This window comes from Lithobates pipiens, unplaced genomic scaffold, assembly GCF_037356315.1.
Source record: "Lithobates pipiens isolate NorthernLeopardFrog02 unplaced genomic scaffold, aLitPip1_a1.2 Scaffold_16, whole genome shotgun sequence".
NCBI lineage: Eukaryota > Metazoa > Chordata > Amphibia > Anura > Ranidae > Lithobates > Lithobates pipiens.
Genome location: NW_027507748.1, coordinates 177,848,749 through 177,857,050, shown reverse-complemented (window position 1 = coordinate 177,857,050; position 8,302 = coordinate 177,848,749). Strand labels below are relative to the sequence as shown.

The following is an 8,302-nucleotide window of genomic DNA, read 5'->3' as shown; positions in this document are numbered from 1 at the left end:
TGCGGATGATATTCTCCTATTTCTTACAGAGCCATTGACAACACTCCCAAATCTTCTGAAAACACTGGACCTATTCAATCAAATATCACATCTCAAAATTAATTTCACAAAATCTCATGCATTAAACATTACTTTAACACCTCAACAATGCTCCCAATGCCAACTCAACTTCCCGTTTAAGTGGAACACCCATTCCATCACCTATCTAGGCATCCAACTACCAGCATCTCTAACCAACTTATATGATGTCAATTATCTACCCCTGTTACATAACATCCAAAATGACCTACAGAAATGGTCGTCTGGACTTTTCTCATGGTTCGGTAGAACGGCCATAATTAAGATGAACGTCCTCCCGAGGATTTTATACCTTCTCCAGACGATCCCTATTAAACTACCGCCCACGTTTTTCTCAACCTATCGTACATTATGCACTAGATTCATATGGGGACCGATTCGCCCTAGACTAAACTATATCAAGCTCACATCTCCTAAACTCAGTGGTGGTCTCGGCCTCCCTGATATTGAAAAATATCATCAGGCAGCACATTTGACAAGAATTCTGGACTGGAACATACATGCTTCCACTAAGGATTGGGTCCAATTAGAAAATTCATTATCCCACATCCCCCTAGCTCAGACACCATGGATACCGAATGAACACACTCCAGCTATCTATAAAACACACCCTTTGATTTACCCTACACTCTCCGTTTTTCAAAAAGCATGCTCAAAATACAAGATATCGTCGATAAACGGACCAATGACTCCCCTCGCAATGAACCCAGCTTTTACACCAGGACTACACGCTCCCTTTTTGAAGATTAAATGGCCGCACATGCCTGTCCGGGCTAATCACTTCTTCACAGACGACAAACTGCTCTCATACTCTACTCTCTCGAACCAGCTTAGACCAAACACATTTTCATACTGGACCTATATCCAAATTAAACATTACCTCGACACACAAGCTTCAAAATTGGAGTGGTCCCGACCTCTCACTCCATTTGAGGACATGTGCCAACACTCAGAACCCCATAGACACCTTATCTCCTTTACCTACGGATTACTGTTCCCGAACCAACAACAACGAAACTGCTGGACCACGATGAAATGGTCCACTGATTTATCTATCAACCTCACAGATAAGGATTGGGAAACAATACTTACCATCACACACAAAGGATCCTTGAACGTTTCTGCGCAAGAAAATGCATATAAACTGATTTCACGATGGTACCGCACACCTCTTAAACTCCATCACATTTACCCTTCCCTCTCACCGCAATGTGGCACTGAAATCGGCTCATTGTTACATATATGGTGGGCCTGCCATAAAATCCAACCGTTTTGGAAGAAAGTTCACCATTTGATACAAAAAATCACCACGTACACACTTGAATACACGCCTGCACAATTCCTATTACACTACCCTGCAAAACCAAAACGTACCTACCTACGATCCCTCACTATGCACATGATAGCCGCTGCAAACATGTGCATCCCCAGGAAATGGCGATCATCGGCCACCCCAACCGTGCGTGATTGGTTTGATAGACTCCACAAAACAGCCGAAATGGAAGACCTGATACATCAAGCCAAAGACACACCTTCCAAATTCATACAGACGTGGTCCTGTTGGCAACATTTCACCACCACACAGGAATATCGAGATCTGCTTACATGATATGAAAACTCAACACAATGTTAATAACGTCTATCACAAATAAATCTTGAATCACCTCATTTCCGTACCCCCTCTCCTTACTCAACTAGACCCCCCCTTTTTTAGATTCTCTTTATCTTTTACTACTGTTTATATACAGGTTTGGTTCACATTCTCAAGAACCATTTGAATTTTCAAACCACATAGGCCATTGGAAGCATTTTACCCATTCTCCAATATCGGAACAGGCTGTATACAGAACACTCCTATCCCATTCAATGTATTTACATTGATATCCTTCCACCGCCCCTACCTTGCCCCATTTTAGAATTACTACTCAAATACCACTTTAGTGTCGAATGTGCAATTGGAAGGCAGCTTTGACTGCATTTACTTCACACAATGTTCTGGAATATGTTTTTAGTTATTTTTAATTTGTATTTCTCTGCAGTATCATTCCCCAACAAATTGTTCTATTCCTTAAGTATTCGTGAAAATTAACTCTAGTCCCTTTTCCACATTATGACATCAAACTTTTCTGAAGTGACACTAAATCCCTCCACTGAGATCTCGAGATCTAATACTCTTTCCCCTTTTTTTTTTTAGTAGACTATTTAGTTGAATAGACCAAGCCTACAGATATTTACCTTAAAGAATGACATCATAGTATTGGTTAGAATTTCTTGCTATATGCCATTCGAGATTGTCGACTCTTATATGTACCGAATAATATTGTCACTTTTTTCACTCATACATATGTTATTGTTTTCGTTTATGATATTGTACACGTACAAATTCTTAATAAAAACTTCTTTAAAAAAAAAAAAAGTGCTAATTTTAACGGCTAATATGCAAGATACTGTCCTAAAAAGGGTTTGGGGACCTGGCTCTTGCCCCAGGGGACATGGGTCAATGCCTAAAATGTTTTTAAAAATGGCCGTTTTGGTGGGAGCACTGATTTTAATGATGATTAAAGTGAAAAAAAAAGTGAAATATTCCTTTAAATATGGTGCCTGGGGGGGTGTCTGTAGTATGCCTGTGAAGTGCCACGTGTTTCCCGTGTTTAGAACAGTCCCTGCACAAAATGACATTAAACAGAAATAACATCATTGAAAACTGCTTGCGGTTTTAATGTTATATCTGGTTCCTGCAATATGGTTGAAAACCATTGAGAAAAATGGCATGGGTAGCCCTCCCTGCCCATTACCAGCCCCTTTGGGTCTTGTACGCATATCAAGGGGAACCCTGTACCCATATTAAAAAAAGGAAATGCGTGTGGCCCCCAGGCCCTATATACTCAGAACAGCAGTATACAGGCGGTGCAAACAAGACAGGGACTGTGTAGGTTTGTTGTGTTAAGTTGAATCTGTTTGTAATTTTCAACTGGCACATTTTTAAAGTGTAGCTCCAGTCAAAAAAACAATTTTTAAGCTTTTTGGAAAACATAGGGAAGGGTTATCACCCCTGTATAATTTGTTTTGTCGTCCATCTTTTTTCATCTCACTTGCTGTTGTCTCCTTCCGTTTGCAAGTAGGAGATGTTTGTAAGTTGGATGTTTGAAAGTAGGGGCCTGCCCTATATGCTCTGCAGAAATGGCGGAACAAGGTGTTGGTTTTGCCACAACATTGTAAGCCCTCAAAGTGACTCTTGGTGGGCGCTGGAGCGCCCTGCTGTGAACGATTATATCAAGAATTGTAATTACATGCCATTGTTGAACAGTGGTAGAAAAATTGACCTTTGGTGGTTGTGGTGCTGGTGCCACAACACTATAAGTCCTCACAGTTACTCTAGGTGGGCACAGGAACGGGCCCTCCTGTGAAATATTATATCAAGAATTGTAATTACATGTCCCTGTTAAACAGGGGCAGAAAAATTGGGCCTTAGGCACTGGTGCTGGTGCCACCACACTGCAACCTCTCCCATATACTCTAGTTTTATTGCAGGAATTAGCCCTGCTGCAAAGCATTGCATCAAAAATTGTACTTAAACGCCCCTGTTAAACAGGGGCAGAAAAATTGGGCCTTAGGCACTGGTGCTGGTGCCACCACACTGCAACCTCTCCCATATACTCTAGTTTTATTGCAGGAATTAGCCCTGCTGCAAAGCATTGCATCAAAAATTGTGCTTATTGCGATTTTTTTTACCAAAAATATGTAGAAGAATACGTATCGGCCTAAACTGAGGGAAAAAAATGTTTTTTTTATATATTTTTGGGGGATATTTATTATAGTAAAAAATAATGCATTTTTTTCAAAACTGTCGCTCTATTTCTGTTTATAGCGCAAAAAATAAAAACCGCAGGGGTGATCAAATACCACCAAAAGAAAGCTCTATTTGTGGGGAAAAAAGGACGTAAATTTTGTTTGGGAGCCACGTCGCATGACCGCGCAATTGTCGGTTAAAGCAACGCAGTGCCGAATCGCAAAAAGTGGTCTGGTCTTTGACCAGCAAAATGGTCCGGTCTGCAAGTGGTTAAAGGTGCCCTTTCACATACATCACATTTATGTTTGGTCTGAGTGTCATTGGTCTGAGAACAGCAGTCTTGTTCAACTACAGTTAAACAATTTCAAACAATGTATATGCCAGGGGAACTTCCCCTTGATAAATCACCTATTCTAACCAGTTCTGCTGGTTATATAGTGAGCAACCTACATTCTTCTACAGAGTGATCCTAAACATATATGGTAGAGCTACCTCTATCTGATTCCTCCCAGGCTAAACACGGTTGAGAAGAGCAGATCGTCAGTCTTCAGATACCTTGTAAGTACGATGTACCTCTCATTTCTATAATCTATGATTAGAGCTGCATATAAATCTGACATCCATAGGTATATAGAGCCTCCAGGACCAGACAATGTATGTAGGGCCAAGACTTTGTTGAGTGCAGAAGTGTTAATATTTTTTATTGTCTGCATCCTCAATGGGGAAAATCAAACTTTCTGCTTGTCCTAGTGACCTTTTTTCACAGATAGATGGTAAAGGGAAATAAAAAAATTTTACAACTGTTGCCGCAACAGGAAAAGAAGGGGACATTTTTTTCCTAATGTTAGAGAGATTTAGGGGGAGATTTAATAAAACTTGTGCAGCTGTGCATAGTAACCAATCATTTTCCACGTTATATTGTTAAAGTTTGACAATATAAACAATAGAAACAGATTGGTTACTATGCACAGCTACACCAGATTCTGTGTGCAATAGTTTTAAAATTCCCCCATTTTGTTTTACTTACTCTTCTGTCTTCTAGATAGGAAGTGAAAAGAAATCTCAATTATTTTGTATTCATCCACTACTCTAAAAACATTTTTAAAACCCATAAACACCAGTGTTTGCTGCAACACTCATCTTCAATAAAGTGCTGTCTAGTAATGTGCTAAACGGGCCTGGGTTCGTGAAAGGTTCAGCAAACCAAAGTTCAGGTGCTGAACCCAATTGAAACCAATAAGAGCCACATGTTAAAAGACAGTAATGGCCATTTCCCTAGGCTAAAAGGCAAACAAATGATAAGGGGAGCTGGGAACTGCCATGACCAAAATGAACCAGTGCAAAAAAAAATGTAAAAATTCAGTTTGGAGGGGAGTAGCAAATTTAGTTATGCTTAACTGAAATGCTAACATCCTTTAATTAATAATGCCCAGGGAATGCCCTGATGCTGCATGTGAAGAGGCACATTTGTGTGATGTATACAACCTAACAACAAAACTGTTTAAATTGCTGGCAAAATGATGGCACCCGACTGCTTTCGCCCTATTTGTAAACAGCGGCCAGCGATTCTATTCTACTTTGCCAGACCCTTATCCCAGATGAGGGTCTGATAAAACAGCAAGAAGTCCCCCCACATTCTAGACCGCCTTGTGGCCTACGACATGACATCATCATGCAACGTATCGCTGATTGGTCCATAGTTTCCATGTCTGCTTAGTTGGATTCATATGGCGTTTCATTATTGTTTTTAACTGCTTGCCTACCAGCCATCGTCATTATATTGCGGCAAGTCGGCACGATCCTGCGAACTGTCGTAGCTGTATATCAGACCCTTTAAGCAGGATAGCAGGCGCGGATGTGCTGCCGGAGGCACATGCGCCGGAGGTGCCGACGCACGTGGCTGGTGATCACCATGACTGCAGGCACAAGAGCCAGAACAGGGACATGTGTGTGCAAACACACAAATCCCTGTTCTGCGAGGAGAGGAGAGGCAGATTTTGTGTTCCTTCTAGCTAGGAACAATGATCGGTAATTTCCTCCAGTCACTCCTATCCCCCTACAGTTATGCCCCTTTCACACTGGGGCGTCTGCGACATCGGTGGTAAAGTGCCGCTATTTTGTGAATCTGGTGTATGCTTAACAGTCCCCACTGCTCTGCAAGGATATGAAGATGGAACCATGTGAAATTAATGTATTGATTAATGGGGTGAACCTATGCCTATGAGTGAGTGAGGTGATGAATGGTGATGATTGCTATAGTGATATGCAGTGTGTTAGCTAAGGGAACTACAACCAGAGAAATTGTGTGTATATATTATATATATATATGTATATATATCCAGAACAGATGAAACCAAAAACAAAACCACTATGTAATGGTGGACTGTAAAATGTGAAACTAAAATGAACCCAAAAAAGTGTTTTAGTGGGTTTGAGTTACATAGTTACATAGTTACATAGTAGATGAGGTCGAAAAAAGACACAAGTCTATCAAGTCCAACCTATGTGTGTGATTATATGTCAGTATTACATTGTATATCCCTGTATGTTGTCGTTCAGGTGCTTATCTAATAGTTTCTTGAAACTATCGATGCCCCCCACTGAGACCACCGCCTGCGGAAGGGAATTCCACATCCTTGCTGCTCTTACAGTAAAGAACCCTCTACATAGTTTAAGGTTAAACCTCTTTTCTTTTAATTTTAATGAGTGGCCATGAGTCTTGTTAAACTCCCTTCTGCGAAAATGTTTTATCCCTGTTGTGGGGTCACCAGTATGTTATTTGTATATTGAAATCATATCCCCTCTTAAGTGTCTCTTCTCCGGAGAGAATAACTTCAATGCTAGCAAAATTTCCTCTTATCTAATATCCTCCAGACCCTTTATTATCTTTGTTCCCCTTCTTTGTACTCGCTCCATTTCCAGTCCTCCATCCTTCCTCAGGACTGGTACCCAGAACTGGACAGCATACTCCAGGTGCAGCCAGGCCAGTCTTGTAGAGCAGGAGAATTATCGTTTTATCTCTGGAATTAATCCCCTTTCTAAAGCATGCTAATATTCATAAAGTTTGCTTTGTTAGCAGCAGCTTGGCATTGCATGCCATTGCTGAGCCTATCATGTACAAGGACCCCCAGGTCCTTTTCCATCCTAGATTCCCCCAGAGATTCTCCCCCCAGTGTATAGATTGCATTCATATTTTTGCCACCCAAATGCGTTACTTTACATTTTTCTACATTGAACCTCATTTGTCATGTAGTTGCCCACCCCATTAATTTGCTCAGATCTTTTTGCAAGGTTTCCACATCCTGCAGAGAAGTTATTGCCCTGCTTTGTTTAGTGTCATCCACAAATACAGAGATTGAACTGTTGACCCCATCCTCCAGGTTGTTTATAAACAAATTCAACAGGATTGGTCCCAGCACAGAACCCTGGGGGACCCTAATACCCACCCCTGACCACTCCCCATTTATCTCTGAACTCGCTCTTGTAGCCAGTTTTCAATCCATGTACTCACCCTATGGTCCATGCCAACAGACCTTATTTTGTACAGTAAACATTTATGGGGAACTGTGTAAAATGCTTTTGCAAAATCCAGATACACCATGTCTACGGGTCTTCCTTTATATAGATAGCAACTCACCTCCTCATAGAAGGTTAATAGATTGGTTTGGCAAGAACGATTCTTCATGAATAAATGCTGATTACTGCTAATGATACCGTTCTCATTACTAAAATCTTGTATATAGTCCCTTATCATCCCCTCCAAGAGTTTACATACTATTGATGTTAGGCTAACTGGTCTGTAATTCCCAGGAATGTATTTTGGACCCTTTTTAAATATTGGTGCTACATTGGCTTTTCTCCAATCAGCTGGTACCATTCCAGTTAGTGGACTGTCAGTAAAAATTAGGAACAATGGTCTGGCAATTACTTGACTGAGTTCCCTAAGTACTCTCGGGTGCAAGTCATCTGGTCCCGGTGATTTATTAATGTTAGGTTTTCCAAGTCTAATTTTAATTCTGTCCTCTGTTAACCATGGAGGTGCTTCCTGTGATGTGTCATGAGGATAAACCCTGCAGTTTTGTTTACTGAAGCCCCCCGATTCCCTTGTGAAGACTGAGGAACAGAATAAATTCAATACCTTTGCCATCTCCCCATCCTTTGTAACCAGATGTCCTGCCTCTTTCTTTATGGGGCCAATATGGTCTGTCCTCCCTTTTTTTACTGTTTACATTCTTAACCACTTGCCGACCGCCGCACGACGATGTACGTCGACAGAATGGCACGGGCAGGCATAAGGGCTTACATGTACGTCCTTGCCTGCCCGCGGGTCGGGGTCGCCCGGTGCCTGCGGCGGTCGGTATTCGTTCGGGAGCGATCCCGGACGAGGGGACGGCCATTCATTCATGGCCACCCCCTCGCGATCGCTCCCGACGA

General features: G+C 41.5%; 1 protein-coding gene across 1 annotated transcript in view; it reads left to right on the top strand.

The window, feature by feature from the left end:
• Positions 1-4,284: 4,284 nt before the first annotated feature.
• LOC143982249 (arylsulfatase D-like) overlaps positions 4,285-8,302 on the top strand; it is a 57,540-nt gene continuing 53,522 nt past the window's right edge. The window contains exon 1 of the mRNA XM_077480814.1: positions 4,285-4,426. The gene's annotated coding sequence lies outside the window, so the exon portion shown is untranslated. The remainder of the gene's footprint in view (positions 4,427-8,302) is intronic.